The sequence below is a fragment of the Mustela lutreola genome, chromosome 4 (genome assembly GCF_030435805.1).
Source record: "Mustela lutreola isolate mMusLut2 chromosome 4, mMusLut2.pri, whole genome shotgun sequence".
In the NCBI taxonomy this organism is placed as follows: Eukaryota; Metazoa; Chordata; class Mammalia; order Carnivora; family Mustelidae; genus Mustela; species Mustela lutreola.
The window spans coordinates 160,216,967-160,235,293 of record NC_081293.1 but is presented as its reverse complement, the minus strand read 5'-3'; the positions used below and the strand labels follow the sequence as shown (position 1 = coordinate 160,235,293).

Below are 18,327 nucleotides of genomic sequence, written 5' to 3'. Positions count from 1 at the left end.
GCTTAAACTGATCAAAATCATCCTAGCCATGAGAACCAAGGGTAGAAATTTACTCCAACCGGGGTCTTTCTGAGCTTTTCTAGTTGTTGATTCTTTAACTCTTTGGGTATTTAAGATTTTAAAGTCTAAAATCTATCCTACCAAAAGTAATTGCAACAACTAGATAGTGGGAAAGCCAATTAAATAATTCAGAGCATGAGTTATAGTATATTTGGAATAAATCCAGGGTTTCCCCCAAGGTTTATTACAGTATCAAAATGCATGGCTAATGTGCAGTGCTGCTAAAACGAGGCCCTTCCAGAACTGCTTTATCTAACCTGAAGGGATTAATTCATATCTTAGTAGGTTCTGCAGACCTGATTTGTTTTTAACACACATACCAATAATGCTGAGTAAGTTCAGTTATTTCTTTTACTACTTTTTCAAGTCTTCTCCATCCTCTGTCCACTCTTAGCAGTATATAGGTGGTTAAATATATCCAACTGGTGTCTAATATATCATAAATTATTAGGTTACAAGTTCTATATTAATGAGTTTAGGTTGCACTGCGAGTCCTTTTGAGTTTCTAACAAAGGTTTGTTGTTATTCCTAGTAGATGGCACTGAATGGGAGGTATTAAAAAGATACTAAGAAAAACTCTGTGTAGAGTTATACTATAGAAGTTACATTAACTTCTGGGGTATTCCAAGATCTCCCCTCCCCCACTCTTATCCACATCTGTTACTACACTTCTCCAGCCACAATATCTCCAGCCCCTCATGCAAAAAAAGAAAAAAGCACCCTCCAAATGCCCAAGAAAAAATAGCTTTGGAAGAAACGGATCCCTATTCCCATACTGCCTATAGATTTTTCAGAGAGAGGTTAGGGTATTTAACCCATTTCTAAATTTCATGTTAGCTTTTCAGGCTGTCTCACTAATATTTAAGCTGAATTCTATTGAGAAAAATAAGCTTCAAATAAAATGAATAGAATGACTTTATCACCCCATTAAATATGCAAACTTAGCCATGACTCAGCAACTAAAGTTCCAAAAACTCAGTTATGTAATGTGCAGGGTCACATATTGCAAGAAAAACAGTATTTTTATTCAATCTTCCACTAAGTAAGGAAACTTGACATTAATAAACATGTATGGAATTGATAATCATTAGAAGCAAAGCTATTATACCCTAGTCTAGACTAGAAAGAAAGAAAGCAGTGGACACAGAAAAGATTTTCAGCTGACTCCTTTAGACAGCTTGGGTGGAAGAATAGATTTTACATGTTTTTATATTATTTCAGAATGCAAGGATTTTCTGTAAGCAAGCAAAGGGAAGGTTAAAGATTCTTAAAACTTTAGAAAACCATAAAATAATTTCTTCCCTAATATTCCATGCCAGTTATAAAATATTCTGATATTTATCTTTCTTCAGCATGCTTAAATACGCAAAGGTTCATTTATAAATATTTAATAGGCAAATAATCCGTAAGTATTTTCTGGCCCTTCTTTCTCTGTCCCTCCCTCAATTCTAATCCCTTCCCCTGATAATAAGAAAATAAAAACATTGGTAAAATAATACATCTGGACAAAAAATACAATTTGTTGTATTTTACTTCTGATACATTAAAATGTGTATTCATTTTTTTTTCTTATTTTCAGAAACATGAAAGAATGTCATTTATTTCCTGAAGGATAAAATTGGATATAGCCTCTTTAGTAGACTCTATCACAGTTCTGTCGTTTGCTGTGTTCATTTGCTTAATGAATTGCGTAAGAACAGTCACTGTAATGAAGTGTGTGTGTTGGGGGTGGGGGGAAGGGCAGGGGAAATGTTTTATGAAAAAAGAAATTATAAGCCTAATACTATGAAGTAACATCTAATGAAGTTCTTTTTAAGTGCAATATATTTATTTCTGCTAGAAATGTATTATCAACATTATGTAATATTTGAAGCATTACATGTTATTTGTAAACAGCTTAAAATTATATATTACCCAAAATTGTACAGAAGTACACATGTGCGGATATTAATTTCTTTCATTAAAAATGGTGTGTTTTGATATATATGCACACATTTACACCTTTCTTTATCTTACATACTTGCTTCGTGACTTTTGGTACCCGTTCGCTCACCTGGAAAATAAAAATGGGTTAGGTAAGATTAGGGGTCATAGCTGGCCACTCCCAGGCCAGACACAGCCAACAAGATTGCTATACAGAGTTTGTTTTTTGTCTTTAATTGTATCTGGAAGCCTATAGAGAAGACACTTTTCACAAGTTCCCACTGGTTCCCGTTCTACACCTAATCCCTTTCACTCATTCACTCCTGATGAACACTTAGAATCATGGGACTTTGCACCTCTCTGTACGGAATAATACTGAAGACTCCATAAAGCTTAAAGAACTACCTCTCATTCCAGCCCTGAACTCTTGAATGTGCTGTAATGGTATTACACAAAGCAGGCCGATATAAAATAAGATTAGCTAAATTCAAAGTCTTAATCCTTCCACATGGCAGTCCTTCAGAATATCTGACATTATCATACCTTCTGCTTTCAGAAGACTGCTCTATTATTCTTAATTTTTTGTGCATGCCAAACACCAACCTTTAAAAAAATCTTTTATTTGGAATAAATCCAAGGTGACAGAAAAGCTGCAAGGACAGTATAAAGAAACACTGTATAAAGAGTATAAAGAAATACTCTTTACCCAGATTCACCCATTGTGAACTTCCCCCCATTTGGTTGGTCATTTGCATTCACACTGAGGTAGTGTATGTAGGACCCCCACCACATGTAATATATACAAATTGTTTTCCTCCATTTGAGAGTAAGCTTCACATATCATGCTTCACTATCCCTAAGTAATTCAAAGTGCACTTCCTAAAACCAAGATGATTTCATTAAATAGCCACAGGAGAGTTACCAATTTGGGAAAATTAACAGTGGTAAAATGCCGTGTTCTACCATCTGTATTCAAATTTTGTCAAATGACCCAGTGATGTCCTTTGTGGAATATTTCTTCCTTCAGCACAGATCCAGTGCAGGAGTGCATCTTGCTTGTAGTTATCATGCTTCTTCAGTCCTTTAAGCTAGTACAGTTCTTTGGCCTGTCTCTTTCATGGCAAAAGAACTCCTGTTTTTCAATATTTTATGATTTATTACCATTCTTAATTATCTTAATGCTCAAATCACCCTAGATTTGGTCATCTTGAGCCCCTCAAATTGGATCCTGTGTCCTTTTGACATGCCCTAATTGGTTTTTTAGTGTGTATGTTTTTGCACTTCAGTTTCTGGCATAACACATTGTTCAAGGCTCATCTTGTATGCTTTCTGGAATCAGTTATTTCTCCAGGGAATCAGATTCCTTTTAGTTGAGGAACTATATTAGAAACCAAAATCTGGATGCCAGATGTGATCACTAGGGTATATTTGTGTCTAGGCCAACTCAGCCAACAGAATTGGGGATATATATGTATATAAACATATACACACGTGTGTGTGTACAGGATGTAAGACATCATGGGGTTATACTGCTATTTCCAATTCCAGTGCACTCCCACTAGGGGACTTTTCCCCTTGCTTTTGAACTATTCCATATCTGTATGTGTCTTCTTCCACAGGGAGAACTCTGAATCCCAACATCAATATACTTACTCAATTCTACCATATACCCCGAATAATTTCATACTGCTTCACTCATAAAACTTCAATAAACAAACCTAAAAAGAGTTCAATTTTTGTTTGCAATTGCTCCCTGCCACCCAACCCCCAACTAAGGGAATACAATCAGGTCACACATTTAGCAGTTACTTAGATCAGTTTCTTTTTTATCCTCCTGTATGGTTATGTCACTCATTCACAATACAACTGGGTTCACTTTCCAGTTTCTAATAGGTTTTTTTCTTAATAATAAACATTTATTTATTTATTTAATAAGTAAGCTCTATACCCAACATGGGGCTTGAATTCATGACCCCAAGTTCAAGAGTCACATGCTTTACCAACTAAGCCAGCCAGTTGCTTACAATTTTAAAGAATTTTTTTCTTTTCATTCTTCTCGACTTTTTAAAAAACATAGAACATTAACATGCTTCCAACAAAGAAACTCATAGAACTTGTAAGAAATTACATCAAGGTTGTAGAATGCAAGATTAATATAAATAAGTAAATTGTTTTCTTGTATATCAGCAATGGACAATTGAAATTTGAAATAAAAACACAACACTATTTATTATCGGCACCCAAAAAGCCAAAAGAAAATACTGAAGTATTTATATATATATGTAATATGTGCATATTACATATATATATATAAATATGTACAAGAGCTATATGAGGAAAACTTTATAAAATTCTGATGAAAGAAATCAACGATCTAAATAAATGGAGAGATATTCCATGTTTGTGGGTAAGACAACTCAATATTCTCAAAATGTCAGTTCTTTTCCCCTTGATCTATAGATTGAACATAATCCCAATCAAAATCCCAACAGCTTTTGTGGGTACCAACAAACTCACTCTATATGGAAAGGCAAGAGACCCAGAATATCCAAAAAAATACTGAAGAACAAAGTTGGAGGCTGGCCACACCTGACTTCAGAACTTACTATGAAATTAAAGTAATAAAGACAGTATGGTATTGGTGAAAAATAGACAAGTAGATTAACAAACAATAGAGGCTCAAGAAAATAAATCTTGTACCTCGGTGTTGGGAAAATGGTGCACTGATTTGGAAAACAGCCTGGCAATTCATCAACAGGTTAAACTGAGTTGCCATACAGCCCAGGACTTTCGCTCCTAGGGAAATACCTAGGAGAAATGAAAACACATGTCCACATAAAAACTTCTACATGAATATCATAGCAGCATTTTTCATAATAGACAAATGTAGAAAAAGCCCAAATGTTCATCAACTGGTAAATGGGTAAAATCTGGCATATCTATACAATGGAATATTTGGGTATAGAAAGAAATGAAGTACTGATAAATAGCACAACGTGGATGAACCTTGAAAACCTGTAAAAGGAGCCAGACACAGAAAACCACATGTTTGATTCCATTTATATGAAATACCTAGCTTAGGTATAGTCATAGAGATAGATAGCATAGGTATAGTCATAGAGATAGAAGGCAGATTGATGGTTACCCGGGGCTGGGAGGAAGGAGGAATGAGAATTACTGCCAATGGGCATGGGGGCCTTTTTTGGGGGTAGTGAAAACATGGAACTAGTAGTGATGGTTGCACAACTTTGTGAATATACTCAAATCACTGAATTCTACACTTTAAAAGAATGTCTTCTATGGTATATGAATTATACCTCACTGTTACTTTAAAACATAATAGAAAAAGCTATGCAGCAAATATTTTATTTTCATTTTTAGCATCCAACTTGTCAACTTTGAGGACTTCAAGAGGAATAAATCTTACATACTTGTGAGTTAAGAGTGGGCATTCTAGAATCCTCTCCCGACCTCATTTTTTTTTTTTTTTTTTTAGCCTGTAAAAGGAAGATAATACTGCCTATTTGATAGCACTGTATGGCCTTAGGCCCTCCATTTATATTAATTTATTTTTATCCCCTCCAGGTTTTTTTCCTAGAAAGAATTGTAACTAAATCTTTGGACTCCCTAGGGCAGGAAAAATACAATATAAATAATTCCCTCTCTTCCCTGAGCCTTGATATGGCATTAACTTCTATCTTTTATAGAACATTTGCTATATCTGTGCACTTTATATACATTATTTAAGCTATGCAACAGTTCTCTGAAGTAGGAGCTAGTATTATTTCCATTTGAGGTATGAAAAAGCTATGGTGTAGAGAAAACTAGTGCTCAGAATGTAGATCGGCAAGATGGCCAGGATTCAAATCCTGTCTGTACTTGTAACTGAGATACCATGCTACCCCCTCAAATATTTCTAAATTTTAAGAGATTTTTTGAAAGTCTACATTACCTTTACTGAACTCATATAAACAACTTTAATCAAGAAATAGAAAACCTTCATAACCCAACAAATTCTCTCTTAGTAGATTATACTACTGTCACTGGTAAGCATCTCAAGAAGTTTTAGGTTATGGCAAAAAATGGGAAATTTATCTTTTGGGGATGGGTCAATATTTATGTGAAAGCAGGACTCTGCTGCCCAAAGCAAGAGTCTGGTGGTTTTAATGTAAAAACTTATCACTCACTTAGGGATATTTTTCCTTCTCCCTTATAGTCTGGTTCCAACTTAGTTCTGCAATAGCATAGAAGTAATGCAGTCCATGATACCAAAAGACTGGACAGCAGGGAGGACCCAGAACAGACAGGGAAGGAGGGGAGGCCAGGTTGGGGCTGGGCTAAACAGGTTAGAGGGAGATAGGTTTAGCTCATCTAGACTGACAGTGAAGTGTAACAACTGGAGTACAGGATGAGGATAAACTGTGGGGTAGACTGCAGAGAGGAATACCCTCAGGGTGGAATCCAAATGCAGCTGGACACAAATGAGGAGAGAAGGGAAGCAGTGGTAAGAAGAGAGAGAGTTGGATACAGGGCACTGTATGACTCAAGATGCATAGTTTTCTTGCTACTTTAGTATTTGTACAAATACTAATCAGAATCAAAGACTTTGAATGAACTCTGCCTATATAAAGCTATCAAGGGCAAAGAGATCTCATTTCATCTAATATAGGCTTGGTAACAACTGAGCAGAGTATTGATGGCAGAAGGAGCTCCAGTTTTAGAAAGAGAATAAGCCCCTTGAGGACACAGAAAATAGACTAAAACTCCTAGAAATTCCAGCTTACCAATGCAGCCTCATGCAAAGCACTACATACAGACGTGTTTACGTTCAAGCTGTATACTTAGCCACAACCTGGTGACTTTCCATTTTCTCCTATGAAGCAGCATCTGCATCCAACTAGAACTAAAGGAGGATCTATAAAGTAAATCAACAGCATCAAACATACTATTCAAAAAATGAATCAATCCAAGATGTGTAACAGTTTTACACTGAAGTAGCTGTTTTATAAAATACACATGTGCAAAAACATTTCTTTTAGTGGAGGCAACTTGCTGAAGAAGAATTTGAAAGATTTTTTAACATACAGAAACAGACCAATTAGAAAACCCACAGTCACCAAGAAGCACATACCTATAGATATCCTATTTTTTGGAGACAAAAAAAAAAAAGAGATACATGATTAAATTAAAAAGTTTTTTTGTCTTTGCAATTTATAGGAACGCCTATAAAAATAGAAGAAGAATTTCATTTGGTTCACCCTTCTAAAACTTCTTAACTGAAAGGAAGAAATGACTAAATAAAATGGCTCTAAAAGAATCCCAGATATGCAGTTCAATTACAGTTGACATAATTATGAGATCCTAAAAACTCTGCTACCATCTTTGGAAGTATCTAATGGTGACAGGCTAGAGGTACACACTTTGACACCAATTCCTACTCCTTGTACCGCTGAAGAGGAAAAAAGTACCTTAATGTATAAGAAACTGAAACAACACAGATAAAAACCCATCTTTTATGCAAAAGAGTATTAAAGTGAAATTGGTTTGGTAAATTATTAAATTATAGTGGAAATTTAACCTTTTCAAAATGATGTTCACTGAACTACCTCTTTTTCCTGATCCATATAATCAAGCTAGATATAGATATAACTTAGCTATCCACTTCAATTTATATTTATGTAAAGTTCAAACACTTGAACTTGATAAAAAATCAATTGAATAAATTTAAGCAGTCATTATTATTTCAAAAACCAAATGTTGGTCATGAGTATCTTAATCATTTGATATATAAAATATGCAACAGATTATTTTTATGTGGGATTAAATTTGGAGTTTCCCTACATGTCATATTTAGTAAACTGATTTATTACAAGAACAGTGATTTTTTTCTTTTTTTAAGAACAAATTTTAAAAAACTACCAAAATTTTAAAAATTTTAATTTATAAGTCATTATTGCCATCTGCTGGTTATTTTGTTTCATTGCATTTTTTGGGTAAAAATGGCTTTACTAAGAGAGACAAAGAGAAAACAAATGAGTTTTATATAACAGACTGAATTAGAAATCTCTATGTAAGAGAAATGATTTGCTAAATCACGAGGCATATTCACTTTAAATAGGATATAATATTCAAGAATATATTGTATTATATCAAATTATGGTTTTTTAAAAGATTTTATTTATTTGACAGAGAGAGAGAGGGAGAAAGTGATCACAAGCAGGCAGAGCGGCAGGCAGAGAGAGAGGGGGAAGCAGGCTCCCCTCTGAGCAGAGAGCTTGATGTGGGGCTTGATCCCAGGACCCTGAGATCATGACCTGAGCCAAAGGCAGTGGCTTAACCCACTGAGCCACTGAGGTGCCCTTCAAATTATAATGTTTTATTTTAATGATCAGTTCATCATAGATAAGTATCAGGCATATTGGTTTAAGGTATTGTCATTAATAAGAATGTAGCTAAAATACAACTCAAATAACTGTTCAAAATAACTAAGTAAAATAAGTGACTGCTGTTGGAAGTTATAGAAAGATGAAAACGTGCCATGATTCTATTCAGCCATATTTTCCCTCACATATACAAATCTATTCCTCTTCTTAGTAAGAAAACACGTATTTATGCAACTGTCTCTCAGTTTTTTTAAAGTTTAATGAACCTAGAACTCATATTACTGTCTAGTAATAGAACTACATAGAAATATAATTTAATGAAAAAGAATTCGGGTTAGCAAAATATTAAGTAATACTGACCAGTATAATTTTAATATGGTCAATCTAGAGCAAGATATAGGAACTTTTTAAAAAATTAAGCATGGGAGGAGTCAAGATGGCGGAGAAGTAGCAAGCTGAGACTGCTTCAGCTAGCCGGAGATCAGCTAGATAGCTTATCTAAAGATTGCAAACACCTGAAAATCCATCGGCAGATCGAAGAGAAGAAGAACAGCAATTCTGGAAACAGAAAATCAACCACTTTCTGAAAGGTGTTTTCTTTTTTAAAAAAATTCTTTTCTTTTCTTTTTTTTCTTTTTCATTTTTCTTTTTTTTTTCTTTCTTCCTTTTTGAACCTCTTTTTATCCCCTTTCTCCCCACTCACGATTTTGGATCTCTTCTAATTTGGTTAAAGCATATTTTCCTGGGGTTGTTGCCACACTTTTAGTATTTTACTTGCCCCTTCATTTACTCTTATCTGGACAAAATGACAAGACGTAAAAATTCAACACAAAAAAAAGAACAAGAGGCAGTACCGAAGGCTAGGGACCTAATCAATACAGACATCGGTAATATGTCAGATCTAGAGTTCAGAATGACAATTCTCAAGGTTCTAGCCGGGCTCGAAAAAGGCATGGAAGATATTAGAGAAACCCTCTCGAGAGATATAAAAGCCCTTTCTGGAGAAATAAAAGAACTAAAATCTAACCAAGTTGAAATCAAAAAAGCTATTAATGAGGTGCAATCAAAAATGGAGGCTCTAACTGCTAGGATAAATGAGGCAGAAGAAAGAATTAGTGATATAGAAGACCAAATGACAGAGAATAAAGAAGCTGAGCAAAAGAGAGACAAACAGCTACTGGACCACGAGGGGAGAATTCGAGAGATAAGTGACACCATAAGACGAAACAACATTAGAATAATTGGAATTCCAGAAGAAGAAGAAAGAGAGAGGGGAGCAGAAGGTATACTGGAGAGAATTATTGGGGAGAATTTCCCCAATATGGCAAAGGGAATGAGCATCAAAATTCAGGAGGTTCAGAGAACGCCCCTCAAAATCAATAAGAATAGGCCCACACCCCGTCACCTAATAGTAAAATTTACAAGTCTCAGTGACAAAGAGAAAATCCTGAAAGCAGCCCGGGAAAAGAGGTCTGTAACATACAATGGTAAAAATATTAGATTGGCAGCTGACTTATCCACAGAGACCTGGCAGGCCAGAAAGAGCTGGCATGATATTTTCAGAGCACTAAACGAGAAAAACATGCAGCCCAGAATACTATATCCAGCTAGGCTATCATTGAAAATAGAAGGAGAGATTAAAAGCTTCCAGGACAAACAACAACTGAAAGAATTTGCAAATACCAAACCAGCTCTACAGGAAATATTGAAAGGTGTCCTCTAAGCAAAGAGAGAGCCTACAAGTGGTAGATCAGAAAGGAACAGAGACCATATACAGTAACAGTCACCTTACAGGCAATACAATGGCACTAAATTCATATCTCTCAATAGTTACCCTGAATGTGAATGGGCTAAATGCCCCTGTCAAAAGACGCAGGGTATCAGAATGGATAAAAAAACAAAACCCATCTATATGTTGCCTCCAAGAAACTCATTTTAAGCCCGAAGACACCTCCAGATTTAAAGTGAGGGGGTGGAAAAGAATTTACCATGCTAATGGACATCAGAAGAAAGCAGGAGTGGCAATCCTTATATCAGATCAATTAGATTTTAAGCCAAAGACTATAATAAGAGATGAGGAAGGACACTATATCATACTCAAAGGGTCTGTTCAACAAGAAGATTTAACAATTTTAAATATCTATGCCCCCAACGTGGGAGCAGCCAACTATATAAACCAATTAATAACAAAATCAAAGAAACACATCAACAATAATACAATAATAGTAGGGGACTTTAACACTCCCCTCACTGAAATGGACAGGTCATCCAAGCAAAAGATCAGCAAGGAAATAAAGGCCTTAAACGACACACTGGACCAGATGGACATCACGGATATATTCAGAATATTTCATCCCAAAGCAACAGAATACACATTCTTCTCTAGTGCACATGGAACATTCTCCAGAATAGATCACATCCTCGGTCCTAAATCAGGACTCAACCGGTATCAAAAGATTGGGATCACTCCCTGCATATTTTCAGACCACAATGCTCTAAAGCTAGAACTCAACCACAAAAGGAAGTTTGGAAAGAACCCAAATACATGGAGACTAAATAGTATCCTTCTAAAGAATGAATGGGTCAACCGGGAAATTAAAGAAGAATTGAAAAAAATCATGGAAACAAATGATAATGAAAATACAACGGTTCAAAATCTGTGGGATACAACAAAGGCAGTCCTGAGAGGAAAATATATAGCGGTACAAGCCTTTCTCAAGAAACAAGAAAGGTCTCAGGTACACAACCTAACCCTACACCTAAAGGAGCTGGAGAAAGAACAAGAAAGAAACCCTAAGCCCAGCAGGAGAAGAGAAATCATAAAGATCAGAGCAGAAATCAATGAAATAGAAACCAAAAAAACAATAGAACAAATCAACGAAACTAGGAGCTGGTTCTTTGAAAGAATTAATAAAATTGATAAACCCCTGGCCCGACTTATCAAAAAGAAAAGAGAAAGGACCCAAATAAATAAAATCATGAATGAAAGAGGAGAGATCACAACTAACACCAAAGAAATACAAACTATTATAAGAACATACTATGAGCAACTCTACGGCAATAAATTTGACAATCTGGAAGAAATGGATGCATTCCTAGAAACATATAAACTACCACAACTGAACCAGGAAGAAATAGAAAGCCTGAACAGACCCATAACCAGTAAGGAGATTGAAACAGTCATTAAAAATCTCCAAACAAACAAAAGCCCAGGGCCAGACGGCTTCCCGGGGGAATTCTACCAAACATTTAAAGAAGAACTAATTCCTATTCTCCTGAAACTGTTCCAAAAAATAGAAATGGAAGGAAAACTTCCAAACTCATTTTATGAGGCCAGCATCACCTTGATCCCAAAACCAGACAAGGATCCCACCAAAAAAGAGAGCTATAGACCGATATCCTTGATGAACACAAATGCGAAAATACTCAACAAAATACTAGCCAATAGGATTCAACAGTACATTAAAAAGATCATTCACCACGACCAAGTGGGATTTATTCCAGGGCTGCAAGGTTGGTTCAACATCCGCAAATCAGTCAATGCGATAGAACACATCAATAAAAGAAAGAACAAGAACCATATGATACTCTCAATAGATGCTGAAAAAGCATTTGACAAAGTACAGCATCCCTTCCTGATCAAAACTCTTCAAAGTGTAGGGATAGAGGGCACATACCTCAATATCATCAAAGCCATCTATGAAAAACCCACCGCAAATATCATTCTCAATGGAGAAAAACTGAAAGCTTTTCCGCTAAGGTCAGGAACATGGCAGGGATGTCCATTATCACCACTGCTATTCAACATTGTACTAGAGGTCCTAGCCTCAGCAATCAGACAACAAAAGGAAATTAAAGGCATCCAAATCGGCAAGGAAGAAGTCAAACTATCACTCTTCGCAGATGATATGATACTATATGTGGAAAACCCAAAAGACTCCACTCCAAAACTGCTAGAACTTATACAGGAATTCAGTAAAGTGTCAGGATATAAAATCAATGCACAAAAATCAGTTGCATTTCTCTACACCAACAACAAGACAGAAGAAAGAGAAATTAAGGAGTCAATCCCATTTACAATTGCATCCAAAACCATAAGATACCTAGGAATAAACCTAACCAAAGAGACACAGAATCTATACTCAGAAAACTATAAAGTACTCATGAAAGAAATTGAGGAAGACACAAAGAAATGGAAAAATGTTCCATGCTCCTGGATTGGAAGAATAAATATTGTGAAAATGTCTATGCTACCTAAAGCAATCTACACATTTAATGCAATTCCTATCAAAGTACCATCCATCTTTTTCAAAGAAATGGAACAAATAATGCTAAAATTTATATGGAACCAGAAAAGACCTCGAATAGCCAAAGGGATATTGAAAAAGAAAGCCAACGTTGGTGGCATCACAATTCCGGATTTCAAGCTCTATTACAAAGCTGTCATCATCAAGACAGCATGGTACTGGCACAAAAACAGACACATAGATCAATGGAACAGAATAGAGAGCCCAGAAATAGACCCTCAAATCTATGGTCAACTAATCTTCGACAAAGCAGGAAAGAATGTCCAATGGAAAAAAGACAGCCTCTTCAATAAATGGTGCTGGGAAAATTGGACAGCCACATGCAGAAAAATGAAATTGGACCATTTCCTTACACCACACACAAAAATAGACTCAAAATGGATGAAGGACCTCAATGTGCGAAAGGAATCCATCAAAATCCTTGAGGAGAACACGGGCAGCAACCTCTTCGACCTCTGCCACAGCAACATCTTCCTAGGAACAACGCAAAAGGCAAGGGAAGCAAAGGAAAAAATGAACTATTGGGATTTCATCAAGATCAAAAGCTTTTGCACAGCAAAGGAAACAGTTAACAAAATCAAAAGACAACTGACAGAATGGGAGAAGATATTTGCAAACGACATATCAGATAAAGGACTAGTGTCCAGAATCTATAAAGAACTTAGCAAACTCAACACCCAAAGAATAAATAATCCAATCAAGAAATGGGCAGAGGACATGAACAGACATTTCTGCAAAGAAGACATCCAGATGGCCAACAGACACATGAAAAAGTGCTCCATATCACTCGGCATCAGGGAAATACAAATCAAAACCACAATGAGATATCACCTCATACCAGTCAGAATGGCTAAAATCAACAAGTCAGGAAATGACAGATGCTGGCGAGGATGCAGAGAAAGGGGAACCCTCCTACACTGTTGGTGGGAATGCAAGCTGGTGCAACCTCTCTGGAAAACAGCATGGAGGTTCCTCAAAATGTTGAAAATAGAACTGCCCTATGACCCAGCAATTGCACTATTGGGTATTTACCCTAAAGATACAAATGTAGTGATCCAGAGGGGCACATGCACCCGAATGTTTATAGCAGCAATGTCTACAATAGCTAAACTATGGAAAGAACCTAGATGTCCATCAACAGATGAATGGATCAAGAAGATGTGGTATATATACACAATGGAATACTATGCAGCCATCAAAAGAAATGAAATCTTGCCATTTGCGACAACATGGATGGAACTAGAGCGTATCATGCTTAGCGAAATAAGTCAAGCAGAGAAAGACAACTATCATATGATCTCCCTGATATGAGGAAGTGGTGATGCAACATGGGGGCTTAAGTGGGTAGGAGAAGAATAAATGAAACAAGATGGGATAGGGAGGGAGACAAACCATAAGTGACTCTTAATCTCACAAAACAAACTGAGGGTTGCTGGGGGGAGGGGGTTAGGGAGAAGGGGGTGGGATTATGGACATTGGGGAGGGTATGTGATTTGGTGAGTGCTGTGAAGTGTGTAAACCTGGTGATTCACAGACCTGTACCCCTGGGGATAAAAATATATGTTTATAAAAAATAAAAAAATAAAAAAAAAATTAAGCATGTATTTGTTTTAGGTGCTTTAGCATTTTTCAGAAGATTAATATTATAGAGTGGCTATGTTACTAGCTTAAGGTCATACCACAGTAATCTTCCATGTATGAGTCCACTATGTAAAAGATTTAAAATGGAACTTGCCATATACTTAATCATGTATTTACTATATGCCTAAATCATATACATCCTGCTTCTTACACCTTAAGCACTATATCATGAGTATTTTCAATATTATTAAATATTCAAATGAATGAATATGTCAATTTGGGGACACTTCACTGCATGAGTGTTCTATAATTCATTATTTGATGTTGAGATTGTTTCTAATTTTTGCCAGTAGAAATAATAATACAATGAACTTTCTTTTTTTTTTTTAATTTTTTATTTTTTATAAACATATAATATATTTTTATCCCCTGGGGTACAGGTATGTGAATCGCCAGGTTTACATACAATGAACATTCTAATAAAAATTAATTTTAAATGGAAAAAGTGACCAGATTAGTACTTTCAAGGGCTAAACAAACGATATAAGAATATGCTTTATTCTGTTAATACACTGAGTCATCCAAGAGACAACTGGAAATTCCAGGAAGCAAACAAATTGACCAAAAAGTGTAACGTAAGAAACAGGGAACATAATCCGAAGGGTAGGGAACCAAAATCAGAATGTTCAGTACAGAACTGTACAGGAAAATGGCACTGAAAATGACATCTGGTCAACATCCCAGTAGCAGCTACTTCTTCCTTCCCACAAAAGTGCCAACCCCTCATGAAAAAAAACATAAAGTATATAAAATCACTCAAGTGAATAATCTATATAAACAAGGACCCTCAGATTATCTTAAAAATATTCAACAACATAGAGCTTAAAAGAAGCACATCTATTAAAATCACAGAGAGTTTAAAGATAAACAGATTCATCGGGCACTTTTTTTTTAAAAACACACATAACCATATTAACCTCAGGTAGAGTAGGATGTAGAATTCAGCCAACTTGAAACGTCTATGGGAAAATACAAATTTCTCAAATTGTCCCCGGAAGAGGCAGACAATGTAGATAGACCAATAACCATGAAGGAAACTGAAAGATTAACGGATAAAAAAGGTTCCCAAACCAGGTGTTCTAATACAAAAAAGTCCAAATCTACCCAGTTCATTTTATGAATTGAATATAACTCTAATAAAAATAATATAACATTCCACTTACTGTTCTCAAAAAAATTAAAACATAAAAATAAGTTATTTTGAGTATGCGTATTTATTCAATAATATATTTTTATCAGCCACCCTATAAACACCTTTCATTTTAAACTCACTATTGGACAATTTATTAACTGTTAAAACTTGGGCAAATTACTATAGCCCTGATCCTCAGTTTTCTAACTTGTATAAAGTTACTATATGAATTAAATGAGACAATATTTTAAGCACCAAAAAAAAAAAAAAGAAAGAAAGAAAATAAAAAACCCACAGTGCCAGGAATGTAGAAATGCTCCCTAAAAAAAAGCTTACAAAACAAATTTGTAACAGTATTTATTGAGTTTAAATAAGTAACAAGATGAATACTATGGTCAATAGTTGCTTTAAACCTTTAGAGAAGGGGGAATTAATGTAGGCTGGGGCTTGGAAGGTGAAAGAATTCAGATGGGCAGGGAGAAATGCATATGGTAGTTTTCTGGTGTGAGTAAAGGGATAGTTATGAAATCTCATGACCTCCAGAGAGAGTAACTCAAACTCCTTCTAAACTGACTCAAAATTAATGGAAGATCTGTGTCCACAGAAGTGGAAAATTAAAGTTGAAAAGGCAGATTGGGGCAGATTATTGAAGGCACTACATTTCATTTGTGGACTATGAGAACCACGAACATTTCTGAGAGATGTTGTATCAGGAAAATTAATCTGACCATAATGAGCCATAGATTATTAGAGGGGGGAGGTGGGGATTAGGGAGTTCAAAACAAATGGAAAGTGAAACAGTGTGGACTCCAGTGGGGCCAGAGGACATGGAAAATACCCATGAACCCTGTCCATAAAGCTTTGCCAGCTGCTATGGCATCATGTATGGCTATGGCATCATGTATGGCTATGTAGTGACTGTGGGGCTTGGTAGGGTCTGGTTTAGGAAGGTGAGAGCACTGAGCACAATGATTCTATGCTCAAGGAATTCTGTCTTGGCAACATTCTTGGGACACATAATTTCACCTGTGAAAATTAATAAAAGGAAAACCTCAAACTTGACTCTGTCTGCTTGACTTATTTCACTCAGCATAATCTCTTCCAGTCCCGTCCATGTTGCTACAAAAGTTGGGTATTCATCCTTTCTGATGGAGGCATAATACTCCATAGTGTATATGGACCACATCTTCCTTATCCATTCGTCCATTGAAGGGCATCTTGGTTCTTTCCACAGTTTGGTGACCCTGGCCATTGCTGCTATAAACATTGGGGTACATCTGTATCTTTGGGGTAAATACCCAGTAGTGCAATTGCAGGGTCATAGGGAAGCTCTATTTTTAATTTCTTGAGGAATCTCCGCACTGTTTTCCAAAGTGGCTGCACCAACTTGCATTCCCACCAACAGTGTAAAAGGGTTCCCCTTTCTCCACATCCTCTCCAACACGTGTTGTTTCCTGTCTTGCTAATTTTGGCCATTCTAACTGGTGTAAGGTGGTATCTCAATGTGGTTTTAATTTTAATCTCCCTGATGGCTAGTGATGATGAACATTTTTTGATGTGTCTGATAGCCATTTGTATGTCTTCACTTATTTGTGGAGCATAACAAATAACATGGAGGACATGGGGAGTTAGGAGAAGGGAGCTGAGGAAAATTGAAAGGGAAGGTGAACCATGAGAGACTGTGGACTCTGAAAAACAATCTGAGGGCTTTGAAGTGGGGGGGGGGGGGGAGTCGGGGGGTAGGAGGTTGGGGAAGCAGGTGGTGGGTATTAGAGAGGGCACAGATTGCATGGAGCACTGGGTGTGGTGCAAAAATAATGAATACTATTATGCTGAAAATAAATTTTAAAAAAATAATAAAAATAAATGGTATTTAAAAAAAAAAAAAAAAAAAGAACCCTCATTCCAAATGGAGTCTATAGGCCAGAAGGGGGAGCTCCCTCACTGTGCCAGTGGAGGTGAACGACAGACCCCCAACGGAAGACTCAAAAACTACATAGAATCCTCCCTTAAAAGCCCTAACAGGATAAGGTGTAAATTTTATCTCCCGCAAGAACTTCGCTAAGCCGGCAACTCCTCCAATGAGAAGTCCTCTCCACCGTGCACTCTTAATGTTGTCCGGTGGATTTTTGTTCAAAATAACCCCTCCCAACTGGCTCCTTCTGGAAAGTTCCTCTCCTTTGTTGTACTTGCCTATTGTTTTGTCCATATGTCCTGAACTGCATTTCTCTGCTATTCCTTCATAAACACATTTTCTTCTCTGACTAAATCACTTTCAATTTCAAGGCCCACATACTTCAAAAATGGATTTATAAACGCCTTCCTCCAAGGGGGAAAGCCGGTATCAGCCAGCTGTTGGGCCAACCCGGGGCCTTGAAGGTAGACTCACCTGGCGCGGCCTGTTCTGCCACATGTTGCCTATGGCCTTGGGCCAATCCCACTATGTAGGAGAAACTCAATGTCCAGTGCAAAGTGTTTAGGGCAGGGAGAAAGCTGTTCCCAAAGTGGGAGGCGCACCCCTTTCTTCCCCCGCTCTATGGCTCTTTCTTTCAAGTAAGATCTCTTACCTTTTAATTACTTCCAGACGTTGCGGTAGAAATGACCTTTTGGTAAAAAATAAAAAGGCTAAGCCTGTACCCGAAAAAAAGAAAAAAAATCGAAGAGAGTTCCTCCGACCTCCCCCTCAGCGGGTCGGACCCTGCAGCCCAGCCGGGCACAAGGCTTCGGGCGCGCGAAGATGCGCGCGGGATTTGCGTGGACCAGTGCGCCGGTGCCGCGCGACGGACGGTGCGCCTGGGGGGGGGGGAATGCACGTGACGCAGAGTCCTAAGGCCGTGCGCGTGGCCTGCTCGCCGAGACGGTGCGCGGGGCGCGTGGAGGA

At 36.9% G+C, this 18,327-nt stretch overlaps 1 protein-coding gene and 1 long non-coding RNA gene across 2 annotated transcripts in view; one reads left to right on the top strand and one right to left on the bottom strand.

The window, feature by feature from the left end:
• Window positions 1-2,072, top strand: part of TBX20 (T-box transcription factor 20) — a 59,292-nt gene extending 57,220 nt beyond the window's left edge. Inside the window, exon 9 of the mRNA XM_059171549.1 lies at window positions 1,640-2,072. The gene's annotated coding sequence lies outside the window, so the exon portion shown is untranslated. The remainder of the gene's footprint in view (window positions 1-1,639) is intronic.
• On the bottom strand, window positions 1,989-18,289 carry LOC131829612 (uncharacterized). Its single transcript, XR_009352930.1, has 3 exons — window positions 18,014-18,289; window positions 4,684-4,791; window positions 1,989-2,113 (listed from the first exon to the last, which is right to left on the bottom strand). It is a non-coding gene; the product is annotated as an uncharacterized LOC131829612 (long non-coding RNA).
• Between the last annotated feature and the right edge of the window lie 38 nt (window positions 18,290-18,327).